Here is a 17,946-nt window from a genome sequence, read left to right as displayed (position 1 = left end):
CAGCTGTCTTCAAAGGCAGAGCTGCAGCAGTTCCTCTGACAGCTTTCCTCAACTTCCCTTTTCAGCCAAAGTTGTCTCTTGCTGATTTCTCTTTTAGAGACTCATGCACTGCACTTAAAGTCCATCCAGATGATCCAGGGTGGCCTTCACATGCCATGATCCTGCAGAGACAATCTGCAGCCCTCTTCTCAGTGAGGGCAGCATGCACACAGGTGTCAGGGGTTACAGCAGGTTCTGGAGTGGATGGCTACCCACCCTTCCACAGCCACTTAGAATTCTCTTCTTGCCCTAATTCTTTCAGGTATCTACTTTCTTGTCCTATGGCTTTCATTTAAGATGTCATTCCCTTGGTGCTGGCAAGATGGCTTGAGTAGACAAAAGCACATACTGCTCTTGCAGAAGTCCTGAGTTTATTCAGCTCCCAGCACCCACACGAAGCAGGTCACTACTGCCTGTAACTCCAGATACACCCTTTTCTGGTACATGTACATACTTGGCACACACACACACACACAATTTAGAGAGGCTTTAAAAACAATCTTTTTTAGAATTTTTCGACAATCAAGTTTACCTGTCCCAGCAGCTGTCCCATATGGTGTTCAGGTGATACTGAAAGTGTTATATGCTTTCTGCCTGTGTAGCATGGGTTCTTCGTGTGTAAATAGTTTACTGCAATGCTAATAACTTCATAACATTATTGGAGAGATAAAGTGAACTCTACTATGTAAGATGGCTGGAACGATGCAGGCATATGCTAAAAGCTGCTTAAACTTCATCAAGTATTTCATTAAGCAATACAATTTTCAGCTTTTTAATTGTGACAAACATTAACACCACCATTTGAAGCATTTTCAGCATAGATGCATGAAAGTGACTCCATCCGTGTCACGTATAATCACCGCCACCCATCTCCACACCTCTCCGGCAATGACACACTTCAGCAAACATGAAAATGAGATAAAAAATGGGCATTGATCTTCAAAACATGGAGATCTGACTATAGGTTTCAGAACTCCACAGTGGCTGGCATACAGGGCTCTTCTGTGATGCTGGGAGATGCTAGATTCTATTAAAATCCAACTAGGAAGCAGTGGGTAGAGTCCTGTGCCAGGTGCCAAAAAGGAGACAAAGCTTCAGAAAAGAAATAATCACCATGAAGGTGGGCTCAGGGAGGATGGGAAATGGGGGGAAGCTCTCCTCTGAGCTGTGTGCATACACTGAGGAGATGAGGAGTTCTAGGCGTTAACTGAGGAAAGGCAGGGTAGGGGCACTGTGGTCAGTGGCTTATGCTACCCACACTCATGACCCAAACAAAGGTTCTCAGACTGAAAACATGGACAGCCTGAAATCAAGCATGGTAGACCCTGGCTTGGGGTAGATTTAGCCTAGAAAAGAAGGCATGTGCCGAGAGGGGGTCACCTCTCCAAATAACGTGTCAGCCCACAAGACATGGCACTCAATGCAAAGTACACTGTTAGTGCTAGGTAACTAACTGAGGAAGGCATGCTGGGACTCCCAAGTCAGAATGTCTGAAGTCACGACACATGCTCTCTCTAAGCATTTTTTAAACACCACACCTTGTCCCAGTTAAGACATATTGTCTATTCTTGGACCACAGTGTCAAGGGGGCTCAACACCCATCCCCATAAAACATGATGGTATCATTTGGGACTAGCAGAAGGCCTCCCAGGACAACCACAGGGTCCAGTAGCACTCCTGCCTTTTGGAACTGGACCAAGAAGAGATCTAAACAGGATTCTCCTTAACGACACAGAGCATCCTTGGAAACAGTCCACAGATAGAATAGGTACAGCTGTAGAGGGGAAATACTTATGGAAAGTCACCTAACTTCCTGAGAAGGGGGAACACTTTTCAGCACTGAACATGAAAAACAACTAAACATTAGGAACAACCTAAGAAGAAACAGAAAACTCTGCACACCTCTGTTTAGCTCTGGATTGTTCTCATAAAGTTACTTAACTCTAAAAGCTAACAAAGCTGAGGCATATTCTAGCTGACAAAAACATAATTTTCTTAAAATGCAGCTTCCTTCATATGAGATGCAAAGTGTTTCAGAGCTTGCTGACAGGAGGCTGATATAACTGTCTATTGAGAGGCTCTGCCAGTGCCTGGCAAATACAGAAGTGGATGCTCACAGTCATCCATTGGATGGAGCATAGGGTCCCCAATGAAGGAGCGAGAGAAAGTACCCAAGGAGCTGAAGGGGTTTGCAGCCCCATAGGAGGAAAAACCATATGAACCAACCAGTACCCCCAGAGCTCCCTGGGACTAAACCACCAATCAAAGAAAACACAGGGAGAGACTCATGGCTCTAGTTGCATATGTAGCAGAGAATAGCCTAGTCGGTCATCAATGGGAGGAGAGGCCCTTGGTCCTGTGAAGGTTCTATGCCCTAGTATAGGGGAATTCCAGGGCCAGGAAGAGGGAGTAGGTAGGTTAGTGAGCTGGGGTAGAGGGGAGGGAATAGGGAGTTTTCAGAGGGGAAACTAGGAAAGGGGATAATATTTGAAATGTAAATAAAATATCTAATAAAATAAATTAAAAATAAATAAATTTTTAAAAATTTAAAAAAGAAAAAATGTATTGTGATAAAAATTTTATTACTGAAATTCTTGAAGTATTACTGAGTAACCTATGTATCTGGTAGCTTCATTAGTTCTAAACTAGTGGATAGAAAAAGTAAAAACTTGTTGCAAAATTTGTTAAGTTTCAAAATTACTATTGAAACCTTAATAATCTCCACTGTAAAGGACTGAAGATACAAGGGGATACTCAGCACCCAGTCAGTTTCTACACATAAGGTGGGTGGGCTATGAGAGCACAAAGGAGTAAGTATGGCACTATGTGTAGAAAACCATTCTAGACAGAGTGGCCAATCTTTACAAAAGATCTGAGGTGTGAGCATAAAGCTGCCCTTAAGGAGTTCACTTAGAAAAGGCTAGACATGTGTAAACAACAGAAACAGTCATTCATTATTATTCGATAATAATAAATAAAACATATTTTTCTGTTCATGGTTTAGAGTGTATCCTAATTAGATTTCTAATGCTGTGATAAAAGTCTGACCAAGACCATCTTGGCAAGAAAAGGGTTGATTTCATTTTATAACTCCTAGGTTACAAACTCCTAGGGAAGCCAGGGCAGGAACTCAAGGCAGGAACCTGGAGGCAGGAACTGAAACAGGAGCCATGAAGAAATGTTACTAGCTTCTCTCCAGAGCTTGCTCAGTCCGCATTTATATACCTATGGTCACCTGCCCAAGGTGGCAATGCCCAGAGTGAGCAGGCCTCTCACATATCAATCATGTATATTAAAAAAAATGCCCCAGCAAACTTGCCTCTGGGTCAATCTGATGGAGGCAATTCCCCAACTGAGCCTTCCTCTTCCCATATGACTCTATCTTATATGTAATGAACAAAAACACTAATCAACACAATTGACTCCTTGCCAATTCAGCACATAAAGATATTACTATTCTTTTCTTTCTCATTTATTCCCAAAATCTCATGCGAATATGAACACCACAATAAAAACAAAAACAACAACAACAACAAAAACACAAGTAACTTTGGAAGTCCCACAATCTTAAAAAAATATATTCCATTATTTAAAAGTGCATTCTCTCTTTAATAATTCAATGTATTTTTTAAAGTTTTTCACAAAAATAAATTTTTAAAAAACATGTTAAATATTTCTTATTCCAAGATGGAGGAACCAGGGCACAATTACAATCACATCAAAGCAAAGCAAAACTACAATAGTGTATGTGAATGGTTCAGCGTCTGATGTCTAGGACTCATGATTTTCTGGGCTCCAAAGGGTTGGGCAGCTCCACGTCTCTGGATCTGCCATCTACAGCACAGCTTACCTCATGTAAATGTCAGTTGTCTCATAAGCTCATATCAGCTCCACTCTCTATCTGCCGATGCCCGTGATGGTCACTAGCCTGCGACACAGTCTTGGCCTGCTCTGTGCTGACCCTGAGGAAAGACTCTCAGAAGACTGAGTCTCAATGATGCTGGTCAGCCGGAGCTGAGGAATCAGCATCAGTAAAGTCAACCTTTGCTCCTTTGCTTTACTGGGGCAACGGACACTGGTTTGCTAGGAATGAGAACACAGCTGTAATTAAGAAGAGATCAGCATCACTGAAGTTCAGTCAACGAGAGTCTTTCCTCAGGGTCAGCACACAGAAGCCATGGCAGCCTGATCTGACCATGTGTTTGAGTCTCCCTAGTGGTACCTGTTTTGAAGACATGAAGGGGTAACGGAGAGTAACTGAGGCTTGACACTATTTAAGAAAGCAGGCCATGCTCTCGGTGAAGGTGCAGCCCGGTTACAGTGGAGATCCCAGCATGTCAAAGATGCTGGGACTATGGGTCAGTCATCAAGGACAGCAGGTGGCGTGCATCTTGAAGGGAGTAATAGAGAAGGCATGTATGATGGTATTGTTTTTCTCATTCACTGATTTGATCATATTTTCCGATTCCACTGTCTGCTATAGATTGTAGGTATCAAAGTAAAAATTAAAAAGCAAACACTCACGTGTGTAAGCCTGCATAAGTTTCATAAGCTCACAATGTGTGCACTTATCCACACAGCTGTGTTTATATGCATATACAGAAACATCTGTAGCAAATAAGCCTAGCTGCCACACTGGAATGTTGGAGAACAAGATCCACTAATATAGAGGGTTATCCAAAAGCATTTACACAGAACATGAAGTCATTGGAGTCTTAAGATGTTCAAAACTGTTGTACAAAACAAGAGTGAGCATTTCTGTCACCAGATAAACTTATAAAACATTTTTTGGATGGTGGTACAGTTATTTGTTTGTCCCAGAATTTCACAAATCTTTTAATACATAAATATATACCATGACTTTTCTAAGAAAAGGATATGGCAAGCAGTCTTTCCAAACTTTCTTGAACCAAAAAATCCTTTTTTGGCAAAGCATCTCTTAAAGGAATTAGGGGTTTTGAAATCTTTCAGGATACATTGTTGCTGAAAATAAAAATGGGTCCAATGGCTGGGAAGACAGCTCAGCTGGCAAAGAATATGCTATACAAGCATAAAGAGCTGACTTTGATCTCCAAATATCATGTTTTAAAAAGCTGGGCTCACACAGGAGGTGAATCCCTGGAGCCAATGAGAAACCCTGACCAAGGAGGAGCCCCAGAATAATGAGACATTCTCCCTCAAGAAAGGTGGCGGTCTTAGGGAGTGATATTCAAGGTAGTTCTCAAGTCTACACTCACTCACACATGCATGCTCTTACTCACAGATTCATTCCACACACATACACAAACACATACACTCATACATACACACAAAAGACCTTTAGACTATATATCATGCACAAAGAGTAATAGTAAGGTTATAAAGATAAGTTTTAAGAATTATATAATAAATTGAAGCTTTAGGAGTTAACAAACTCAAAATTAATATTAAAAACTTTATTCTCTCTACAGCTGTAAAAGAATTTCTATTTCAGAAATCTCCAGGGCTCTCCTCAGCTCTTGGGATAATATCCAGTTTAAAAAAAAAAAGTCCCCTGCTTATTAGCTGTACCCAATTCTTTAAAGCCTAAGCAAAGTCCCTATAAAAATATTAATTTATTCACAAACCTCAGTGATTCAGTAGCCCTAAGAAGTGAGAATAATTAGTAACCTAAAATTTCTATTTACCTTTTGAAATCTAAGAGGTTTTGATGGCTTATATTTCAAAATGCAATACTCAATTATGACCCCTCGGACTGAATTATTTGAGTTCTCTTCAGAAGAGCCTGAACATCTTCCTCTAATACACAGCAAGGCCCTGTTTACTGTTGTCCTTTGAATGAAACTCATTTGTCCAGGAAGGACGGGTGTACTCATTTACATTATTCAGATGACAGTGGCATTTAATGGGCTCTATGCATCAAAGATGTTTGACAGTCATTAACCTTTTAGGGCTACAATAATTTGTGCAATTAACTTAGGCGAAATTATTTTTTGCGGTCACATAATTAATTGCCCATGCCTTTTAAAAGAATTATTGTACCTGAACTAAAAGTTACACGAAAACAACAAGACCACCGTGTTTAAGATCAGGTCCTCAACATGAGAAACATTACAATCAGACTCATCTTTTTTTTTAAAGCAGATACTAAGTATGCCAAATGTACACACAATGTTAACTGATTATACTGAAGCCAAAGAAGCCTGAGTTCTGACCTCCATGACACCCCTCAAAAAAACTGCAAATTGCCTAATACCACACTAAAGATCTTATCTTCATTTTGGTTGTGAGCCTAGCTTTTAATGGCTGAGCCATCTCTCTCTCCCCAGCCCAGATCTTACCTTCATTGAAAACATATTTGCCAAAGTTAAAAAAAAAAATCACCCTTTTTCTAAGTTCATAATTTTTAAGAATGCGATGATGTAACAACAGTATTTCATTAGCAAAGTTACATGGTATGACTGCATTTTTCTTTATTATTTTCAGTTAGTATACAAAATAATAGGCTTCACTATTTCATTCTTACATCTCATGGCTTGCTGATGCTTGCACGCTCAGTGTGATTTACACCTAATTAATACTGGCTGATGTCTGCAGGTACTTGCATTTGGAAATAAAGCATGGGTTTGGGAGGGCGTTCTTGCCCTTACCCATGTACATGCTGCATAGCTGGGAGAATGAAGCTGATCAGAGGTCAACAAACACAGTCAGAAGGAAAAGTGCTGAGCTGAAGCAGCCCGCAGCACTCCCTTGGGAGACCACTCTCGATGGAGCACACACTAGGCAGAAAGTTTTTTTTTTTTAATTATATTGTGAGAAATGAGATTTGCAATATGTGTATCCTTCTATATGCTTTACCGATATACCTAGCAGCTTTCCCCAAATATAATTGTGTCAGCATAGTCAGGGAAAAGTAATGTCATAACCAAAACACATCCTTTTAAAGTAAACTAAGCTGTGTTACTCAAGTATTCACCTAAGCAGGACAGTTTTTAAGCTCAGTGTAACTAAGACTGCAGGCATTTTTCAAAAATTACGGTAGAACACAGGAATGACAAGCCTGGGACCAGACCTGGCAAAGTTAGCAGGTGGAACACTGACATTGTTAGCGATTTAGCGGAGATACATATTAGGGTGGACCAAATAAAACTGTTAATTACTTTTCACCTATAAAACCCTCAGTTTTCTATGGCTGAATCGAACTCTGCCACTCTGGAGTCAGAGATGCAGGGTGAATCCTAGTGTCAGCTCTAACTAGTGTGGTGATTTGAGTCTTATCGCCTTGAAGATGTGGTAGCAATGCCTTCCTGTGGGCTCTTTCTGTTCATACTGTATAAGGAACACAAGGGAGATGCTTCAGTGTTTGATCTGACCAAGATAGTCATCACACTGCTCATTATAAATTCCTCATGTTAGAGATAAGAAAAGGTATTGTTTTAGCTGCTCTGTGAACAAGTCATAGCTGTAGGCAGCATTCAAATCTGTCAGCTTAGCTTTTAAAATTAATTTCTACCTAGGAGTAAAAGTCAGTACCATTGAACTGACTGAATCAAGGCTCTGTGCCCACACATCACTCCCTGTCCTCCACTCCCCTCATCTCAAACTCTTCCAAAGGACTTCATCTATGGATGCTCCTTTTCGTTCACTTAATGTCAGGTACTCTTAACCTTCTCTCTAACCCTAACTCATACATGCTAGCCAGCAGTTCTCAACATGTGGGTCATCATGAATCGGTTTAGGGGTGGGAGGAGGTGTCAAATGACACTTTTCACAGAGGTCACACAAGACCGTCAGAAAATACAAATATTTACGTTATGATTCACAGCAGTAGCAAAATTTCAGTTATAAAGTGGCAACAAAATAAATTTATGGTTGGGGGTCACCACAACATGAGGAGCTGAATTAAATGGTTGGCATTAGGGAAGTTGAGAACCACTGCTCTAGGCAAACACTTTCCCAATTGAATCACATCCCCAGTCCCATGATATGTCAGGCTTCGAGCGTTTTCATGTATTTCCTATGGTTTACATTGTCCTTCAAGTCACTATTTGTTAAGGTTTCCTGGTTCAGGATGGTCCATTTTTCTCCTTCTCAAGTTCCTTTATATTGAAGACACTCAAAATGAAAACAAATCCACAGTAAGAGTAAATAACTATGAGGATCAATACCAGCAGGTGTGTCCTGCTCCTTCTATAAGTTCTCCCGAGTCTTCATCATTAGGTCATTCTTTCTCTTCCTTTCTAATTTGGTCAGTTATCACTTGCTCCAGGCTGATTTCCATGATAACCCTAGGGTGACATTTTCTGTGCCTCACAGAACCTGTGGTTGGAGTATATGAGTTAACTGTTTTAAAGCTTGTTTCCTCCCCTCCATGGGTAGTCGCTCTTTTCTTTTTTAACCTGTATTTCCTAATACCCAGCACACTGCCATGCACAATAAGTACTTATGGAATAGCTGAGTGGATTTCTGGAAAACTCTGAGACTGAAAGGAATCATGATGGTAAATCTGAAGAACTAGACGGAGCCTGTGTCAGCTGCAAAGTCTCCCCAGCAGCAGCTAAGAATAATCCCATTATCAGTGCAGCACAGCCTAGACGAGCTGGAAGAAGACTGGCCAAGTAATTAGCCAGAGGCTGGAGGCCTCATCCCTACCTCGGGCTGGCTCAGACTGCCACAGGGGAAAGGGTGGGAAGTCAGGCCCAGAGCAGCTTACTGACAGCAAGTTCTGAAGGGGGCAGGCAGCAGACCCCTCCACCAGTAAGACGGTTAAGTAAAGGCTCTGCCCCATCCAGTCACCTGAAGTTGAGCTCCTGCGTTTGCCACCAGGTGACAAGAAAATGTTACACAGCTGAGGAAATGCACTAGGTGATAGACCCTTGAAAATAGGCACAGAAACATACCCAGCACCAAACTTTCAAGGTGAAGAAACGGCATGAAGGAAAGACACCAATCTAAACATCCAGAAGACATGGGTAGAGGATGCTTTTGGGAGCTGGAGGCCCCCACTGGAAACCAACCCGACTTCAGAGATTCCTCATGTCCAGTGCACACCCTCAACCCAATGAAACAGTGAGCAGACCCAGAGAAGCCCACAAAGGGAAGCAAGCCACCACAGAAAGAACTGGGCAACCAAGCACTTTAGTGACTCCTCCTACCCAGGCTTTCATATCGACTCATGGCAGACACTCGTTTCCCTGTGAAATTAAAGAATTCCAGAATACAATGAAAAGTGCCAGAAGGAGACCATATGTTTTCTAAACTGCCTACAGGGCAGAGAACACAGGAAGGCCAGAGCCTACAGAGGAACTTTGAGCTGAGGAGCACACAGGGAGGAGGCCCCTAACACTGGCCAGAGCTGTTCCCAAGGTACGAGAGAAGCACAGACCTGGAAAGCTGCAGAGCCATGAGCAGCTCAGCAGCATGTAGGTTGGAAATCCCAGTTAGGACAGTAGGGCTCGTAATAAGCAAGCCCATGTCTTCAGCAAGACAGGGACAGTGCAAAGCGGGGGCTTTACCAGGGTGATGGCATATCAGGGGGGGGTCCAGAGTGTACAGAGAGAGGCAAACCACAAGTGCTAAGAGCAGTACGGACCAAGAACAGCTCTGCTGTGAATGACACTAGGGCCCGGAAAACAAAGCCAGATCTTTCTTGCCTTCACAATTTGGAGGAAATCCAGCAGGCCGGCTGACTCCCCACCCACTCTGCACCCTGCAGGGATATTTGCCAAGTCCCATGCCCCAAGCTCTACCCAGGGCCAACCCTAAACCCTCCCACTTTGGAGAAAAGCACATGGCTGAATCAGAAAAATGTGACAGCTACCAGTATTAATGAAGTCAGGTCTCCATTCATAAAAGTGAAGTCAACCCAGGATCATCAGGTCTTGGAGAAGATCCGAAATAAAAATAAGAGACAAAGAACTAGCTGAACACACACAAGCAGCCCTGGAAGAAACAGGATTCTGTATCTAAAAGAAAAAAATAGGCTTTTTTTATATAAAAAATTAAATTAGTAGCCTGAGAGCGATGACAAGAGCTTTAATACCCTTTCTAGAACAGAATGCTAGGAAAAACGGGGGCAAAGCAATCACCAAACTATGATTTTTCAAAGCAGGGCTTTGGAACTTCACATTATCTTAGTTCTAATATTTTAGTCTTAAATAAGAAGACAATCTCTCTAATTTTTTTTAAATATCTAAAAAATTAACTGAAGAATGGCCCAATCAGTAATATGCTTTCTGCCCAGGCATTAGTTATTGAATTGGTATAACCAGCACCCACATAAACACTGGATGTTATAATACATGCCAGTAATCGTAATGCTGGTGAGGTGGAGACAGGAGGATCGTTGTAGTTAACTTGTTAGATAGCCTAGTTAGATTGACAAAATCCAGTTTCAATAGGGATTCTATCTCAGCAAATAAAGTAGAAATAGAAGAAAATACCTAATGTTAACCTCTGGTATCCACATACACTGTACGAGACCATGAATATATGCATATACCCATATATATATACACAAGCTTTTTGAAAAGTCTAGTTAAGAAGCTAGAAAGGATCAATGAGAAGTGGTAAGGAGAATAGTAAATGCATACCATATGAAAGTAGAAGGAAGAAATCCTTGGGTTTAAAAGTTTTAGAAGGACTGGTGGTAAGGTGATTAAGATGTGTGTGTGTGGAGGGGGGGGAAATAGATGAATTAATCAAATCTGAAGAGTATGACCACTACTTTGCAAGCTAATTTAAAAATATAATTAAAAAGGATTTGGAATGGAGGTGCCTTACATGGGTGGACAAAACTTCTCCAAGAAGACATGTTAATAAAATGAAAATCTCAGGACCAGTTCTGAAGTGTGTCCCTATGAGTTATTGGTGAGGGAAGCCCAGAGGCCCCTACAACAACACAAACGATTACCATTGCTATTGGTTGCCCACTATAACCAGGTTGGTGGAACCTTATTGCTGAAGATAATACCTTTTTGTTACAGAACATAGAGAAATCATGGTAGAACTGACCTGGACGATTTCTTCATTACTAGTTTTTCTGGTGCTAGAAGTGCTATGCCAGCTACCTGGAAAGAAAAGTCACCAACCAGATTACCCAGCAGTGGACCCTGCATGCCACAAGACTGACCAGCAAAACAAGATGTGCTTACTAGTGCAATAGTGGCATGGCTGTTGGAGAGGTAACCAAGTGCATTCTGATTGGTCCTGAGGTTTACTCCTTAGAAGGTAATCCATGCACAGCACTGTAAATGTGGTCAAAACTTACAATGAGGGAAATCACAGTCCCAGGTTTGGAAGCTATCACTGCTGGCCGTTCTACTAAATAGAAGGTTGTAACTATTTTCTAACTATGTTTACACCCATAACATTTAATCTTGGCTAGAGGAGCTTCAGTTTACAATGTGCAGCAATTAGTGCAGAGGCTTAAAATTGATCAAAGTGCTGAGAATAAGCTCTATTGAGTGCTCGACTATAAATGGTACACATGGATCAACATCCTAAGGCTCAGGGAAACCCTGAAGAAATGGAGATGAAGAGAATCAAGACCCAGAGGATGAGGAAAAGTACATGAAATGTCCTCTAGATATGGCACAGACATTGCATCCATGAATTCACAGAAGTTGTGGTTATCTGCACAAGATCTACATAAAGTTAGGCCAGTCTACACTGCAGTATGGATGAGGATTAGACCTCATGAGGACCCACCTTTAGCTGATGGCTTCTAGGAGAGGGGGAAATCATTTCTCTTCAGGGATATGGCAAGTAGTAGGTGGCCAATGGTCCAGTGGATAGCCTTACACTCATGTACATGTGGAAAACACTAACTGGATTCAGTAGTTTTATAAAGAAGAGGAGGAGGACATGTTAGGGGAGAAAATGGGAAGAACTTACTTTCTTTCTTTCTTTCTTTCTTTCTTTCTTTCTTTCTTTCTTTCTTTTTTGAGACAGGGTTTCTCTGTATAGCCCTGAGACAGCAGAGACAGTAGGGAAAATTAGGGGGAATAAAATAAAGATAATTATATATTTATATAAAATATATATATGATATTTTAAAAGAATAAATGTTTTTAAATTATAAAAATCCTCATTATTATTATTATTATTATTATTATTATTATTATTTAGTTCCAATAAATGCTTCTAGGTTTACATTCAAATGTTTCATCCATCTGGGATATTCAAAACTTTTCTTATGTTTATTTATATATATATTATGATTATGAGAGAGAGGGGGAACATAGCATGTGGCTGTGAGAAGACAACTTGCAGGTGTAAGGACAGTAAACACTCTTGCTGCATCTATGGGCTGGGAATTCAAGTAAAGCTTAATTCTGTTGTTCTAGTTTGGCTGTATCTCATGCCAGGTAATGCCTGGCTGATGTCTTGCTGACCAAAATAATCGGAAGGCTTCACTGGGACTGGAGAATACACTTCCAACACTGTGTATTCACACAGACAGCAAAATACACAGTTACTGTTGATCAATTTTATTTCCTCTGCACAAGGACCTCCCTCAATGGTGGATGAATGTTCTCAAGATGCTGGCTTCTTCCAGAGCAAATAATCCGCAAGAATACAGACAAAAATCGCAGTGTGTTTTTGCAAGATAATCTTGGAAGTCACACACCATCATTTTCAGGGCATCATGCTAGTTATCAGAGTCCGTGTAAGAAACATATACATGAAGATGAGAACACAGGAGGCAAGGATCAGTGACAGCCATCACAGAGGCTGGGTACCACACCATATTTCCTCTAACGTTAAATTAAACATGTTTAATATATACTAATATCTCAATTACAACTGGTGTTATAGCTAGAGTTTTTTTTTTTTTTTTTTTTATAGCTAGAGTTTTATTTTTTATTTGCTGCCTTTTCCTGAGCAAATATTAAAGTTATTTTATAATTACACCTTTATCAATAGTTTGTGGCATATAAAAGCAAGTCTGTGTTCATTACTGTTGATTTTTCTTTTTTAAAAAATTTCAAGTACTCATGCAAATGAACTTCCAATTAACTGTAACCTGTTATTGACTGCTGAATTCTCTGACAAACTGTAATCGTGCTAGGTAAGAAAATTGCTGGTGCAGCATGCTACATCACACTATGCAAAATGCTTAATTATGTATAATTTAAAGGCTCACTAAATTTTGTTGTTGTTGTTGAATGTCTACTTTGTGTCATACACAATCACAGTTACGCATACAGTGGTGAACTGAGATACGGTCCGGGCTGGGAAGAGAACTTTGTAAAGTTCAACCCTCAGCACCCACATAAGAATCTTTGAGCGTAGTGCCATAAGCTTGTAATCCCAGAGCTGGGGAGACAAAATAAGAGGATCCCTGGGGCTTACTGCCCAAAAAGCCTATCTGCAATGTTCCAGGGAGGCAAGAGACCATTTCAAAGTAGGTGGACAGCCAGCATTTCTGAGGATGAAATCCCAAGTTGACCTCTAGACTAAACACATACACACACACACACACACACACACACACACACACACACACACACACACAGGCTACTACTAAAAACAAGTCAAACAAGACAGTGGCAGGCCAATGAGATCTCTGGGCACATAAGGGTACTTGCAGTCCAAGGCTAGACACCTGTGTTCCATCTCTAGATCTACACAAAGGTAGAAGAAAATTGACTCCACTTAGTTGTTTTCACCTCCACACGATGGGCCTTGACATGCATAGGCCCATACTCACACCCATGCACTAAAGTACATTGTTTTCTTTTTTTCTCTCTCTTTTTTTTTGTTTGTTTGTTTTTTGTTTTGTTTTTCGAGACGGGGTTTCTCTGTGTAGCTCTGGCTGTCCTGGAACTCACTCTGTAGACCAGGCTGGCCTCAAACTCAGAAATCCGCCTGCCTCTGCCCCCCAAGTGCTGGGATTAAAGGCGTGTGCCACAAAAACACATAATTACATATAAGCACTATGAAAGAAAAGCACAAGGTTTCAAATGGCATTACAACAAAAAGAGTAATTGATTTTGAATAGTCAGAAAAGGGCTCTGTCATGAAATTAATCTGAGATCTGAATGATGAGTAAGAGTTGAGCCATGGCAATGTAGGCCTGCACTAATAAACCATGTATGCTTCTCCTAAAACCTGTTCCACCTCCAGTAGAAAAACAGGGCATCAAGTGCCATCCCACAGTTAAAACTCTGACCCAGAGTAGTTCCTGTCTAAAAGAACTGCAGGGACAAAAAAGGAGAAGAACTGAGGGAAAGGAGGTCCAGTGACCAGCCCAAATTGGGATCCATCTTAAGGGGAGGTTCTGAGGCCTGACACTATTACTGACTATGGTGTGCTTACAGACAGGACCCTAACATGCCTGCCCTCCAAGAGGCCCAACAAGAAGATTCTGAGACAGAAGCAGATACTTACACCCAACAATTAGACTGAAGTCAAGGACCCCTGTGGTTGAATTAGAGAAATGCTGGAAGAAGTTGAAGAAGAGGGAAACCCCATAGGAAGACCAGCAGTCTCAACTAACCTGGACCCCCAAGATCTGTCAGACACTGAGCCACCAACCAGGCAGCATATACTAGGCTGATATGAGGCCCCAGGCACATATACAGCAGAGGACTGCCTGGTCTGGCCTGAGTGAGAGAAGATGCACCTAACCCTTGAGAGACTTGAGACCCCATGGTGTGGGGAAACCCTGAGTGGTGGAGTGGGGTGGGATGTGTGGGTGGGGACATCCTCTTGGAGACAGGGGGAGGAGGAATGGGATGAGAAACTGTCGGAGGACCAGTAGGGGAATAGCAACTGGACTGTAAAGAAAAGATTAAAGATAATAAAAAATAAAAGAAAATAAAACCTATTTCTATTTGGAACTTGTGATAATGAAGGGGGAGTTCTGTTATTGATTAAACATGACTGTCTTGGTCTATGTAAGAACTACAAAATATGTAAAAAAAAATGCCTTAAGTACTTCTACAGTTTGTCTATTTTTAGTTTCCCAATCCTATCTTATATACTACTTCACTAATTCATATTCTCAAGTTCTTCTATGGCATATCTTTAAAAGTTTTGCTTGTACAATGTTTATTTCTTTGAAAATTGCATATATTTATACAATGTCTTTTTACTACATCCATCCATATGTCTTCCTTCCAATTCCACTCAGAAGGCTCTACTCTATTTCTCGCCCAAGTTCCTGCCCTCCAGTTGTTGGTGGTTTCTTATTGATTAATAACCCACCCCAAGTCCAGTTAGTGCTCCTCATATGCGTTTGAGTGTGGGGCCATGAACTGAGGCATGGATACCCTACTATCAGCCATGTCCCTAAAGGAAAATGATTGTCCCTCCCTCAATAACCATTCATTATCAATAACATCTCCACCATACCAGAATTTTAGCTGGCTTGATATTGTGATATTGTGCACATAACCACAGTTGCTAGCAATCAATCAGTGTGCATAACAGCCATGTCATGTCTTAAAGTTAGCATTTCATAGCTCTTCTGCATCCACCAGCTCTTACATTCTTTCTATCCACTATGCCATGATGGTCTCTGTGCCTTTGATGGGAAAGGGTGATACAGATGATACATCCACAGCAAAGCACCACATTTCTTCACACGGATGCTTCTTATAAAACTTTCATTTATTTGGGTGTTTCAATTATGAAAGGGGTTTTCAGTTGTTGGTTAAAAATGGCTGTATTATGTGTACAATCTACAGGGGTTTGTGCATGTAACTCATAAGCAAGCACTTTATTGCTTCTACAGCCTTTCTTATGTTTTCCAATCATATCTCATCACTAATTTTGCTTCTTCACCAGTTACATTTATCAGTTATTTTCCATCAAATAACAATGTATCATACTCCCCCCTCCAAAAAAACTTGTAATGACATCTTACTTGGGAATTTTAAATGTTTTTAGAGTTCCATTGTTTTTAAAAAGCTTTGATTAATTTAAGGCATATCACTGACTATATTGAGATGGAAAATATTCTCCAATCCTTCTACTCTTATTACTGAGAGATTTTGTTTTAAGAAAAGATATTCAATTTGATGAAGTAACCCTATGCCATCTATTGAGACCTTATGGGTTTTCCTCCATTGGCTTGTTCATAATTTAAATTTTATGAAATTCTTTAATGCCAAGCAATCATTCTTACCACTAAGGGAATAGAATAATTCCTATTTGGTCATACTTTCATAAATCAATCACTAGATTCTAGTTTCTAAAATTTAAGTTTGACATCAAAAGCCTTGTACCTTCTTTTTCCTGTGTTTTGTTATTAAAATCTATTTTAAGTTAGGAACATAACAAAAATATTTTTTAAACATCAAGTCATGGAACACAGTAACTTTTGAATCTAACTCCTTTGCACAGTTACATCTCTGTAGAGCAACCTATAATGCATGTCATTCTAAATTGTGCAATGTCTTCTGAGCTAGCTCCATATGTCAGCGTAGATGGCTCACAATGCACTGAGGGCAAGTGACAAAGACTTCAGATGCCACAGTGAAGACACTGATTTTTTTGGGAGCAAATCCTGAGGTAAATCTATTTCCAGGTTCTTTATCTCCAGGCTCAGTGATAGTCTCAGGGACTCAGGGCCTTGCTCTGGCCTGGATCCTTCTGTCCTCAGATTAGCTGTCGTTCTCACAGCAAAATGGTGTAGAGGTAAACAGACTGTTCCAAAGTGGTTGATTTTAGGTTCATTTTATCAAGTATTCTGTTGTCACTTATGTTTTTCATATCATAGCTGAGACAGCCTTTGCCTGACTCTAGACTTTCTTCTAGTTCTGTCACTTCAGCTTTTAGTCCTAGGTCTGTGATAACCACTGGAGGTGATATTCATATGTGTTATAAGATAGGACTCCTGACCCTGATATAGCTGTCTCTTGTGAGGCTATGCTGGTGCCTGGCAAACACAGAAGTGGATCCTCACAGTCAGCTATTGGATGGATCACAGGGCCCCCAATGGAGGAGCTAGAGAAAGTACCCAAGGAGCCAAAGGGGTCTGCAACCCTATAGGTGGAACAACAATATGAACTAACCAGTACCCCCGGAGCTCGTGTCTCTAGCTGCATATGTAGCAGAAGATGGCCTAATTGGCCATCATTGGGAAGAGAGGCCCCTTGGTCTTGCAAACTTTATATGCTTAGTACAGGGGAACACCAGGGCCAAGAAGTGGGAGTGGGTGGGTAGGGGAGTAGGGGGGTATGGGGGAATTTTGGGATAGCATTTGAAATGTAAATGAAGAAAATACATAATAATAATAATAATAATAATAATAATAATAATAATAATAATAAATAGATAGGGCTCCTGATTCATGATTTTGCATGTAGACTTTCAATCCTCCTGGTACCATCTGCTAGAATTCCTTTCTCAGTGACTAGTCTTGACAATGAATGGTGTGAGGACAATTACTTAACTCTTAAATTCTCAAGATCACACTCTTCTCCAACTAACCACCACTACTCTGCCTGCTAGAACTGAGAACGAAGCAGATGCCCGACAAAACCAAAAAACACTGTTAAGAAGAAGCAAAGGATCATGGATGCCAGGAAGATAACCAACTTCATAACGGCATGAAAAATTATATCCCAAACTAAAAATCTTCCATCTCTCTATTAGGAACAATTTAAGTGGCTTGTGTGTGGTTTTCATTCACCAAAGGAATAAAGGTATATGTCATAAGGAGCGAGGGGCCTACATACTAATCCTCCCTGCTCTCTTCTAATATTGACAACCTAGTTTTCTTCTCTACCTAACTTGAACCATTTTTTTTCTAGAAAAGTATTCATTTTCCTTTGTCTCAAACTGATAAATATATAAGCACATAAATTGTATTTTCACATTTCCTTAATTTCCTCCTTGTCATATCTAGTGTTCTCTCTCTCTCTCTCTCTCCCCCTCTCTCTCTCTCTCTCTGTGTGTGTGTGTGTGTATGTGTGT

General features: G+C 40.7%; 1 protein-coding gene across 2 annotated transcripts in view; it reads right to left on the bottom strand.

The window, feature by feature from the left end:
• Sdk1 (sidekick cell adhesion molecule 1) overlaps positions 1–17,946 on the bottom strand; it is a 974,090-nt gene that overhangs the window by 861,275 nt on the left and 94,869 nt on the right. The gene's annotated exons all lie outside the window — the stretch shown is intronic.

Source organism: Mus musculus, chromosome 5, assembly GCF_000001635.26.
Source record: "Mus musculus strain C57BL/6J chromosome 5, GRCm38.p6 C57BL/6J".
NCBI classification, from domain to species: Eukaryota; Metazoa; Chordata; class Mammalia; order Rodentia; family Muridae; genus Mus; species Mus musculus.
This window is presented reverse-complemented; position numbering and strand designations above follow the sequence as displayed.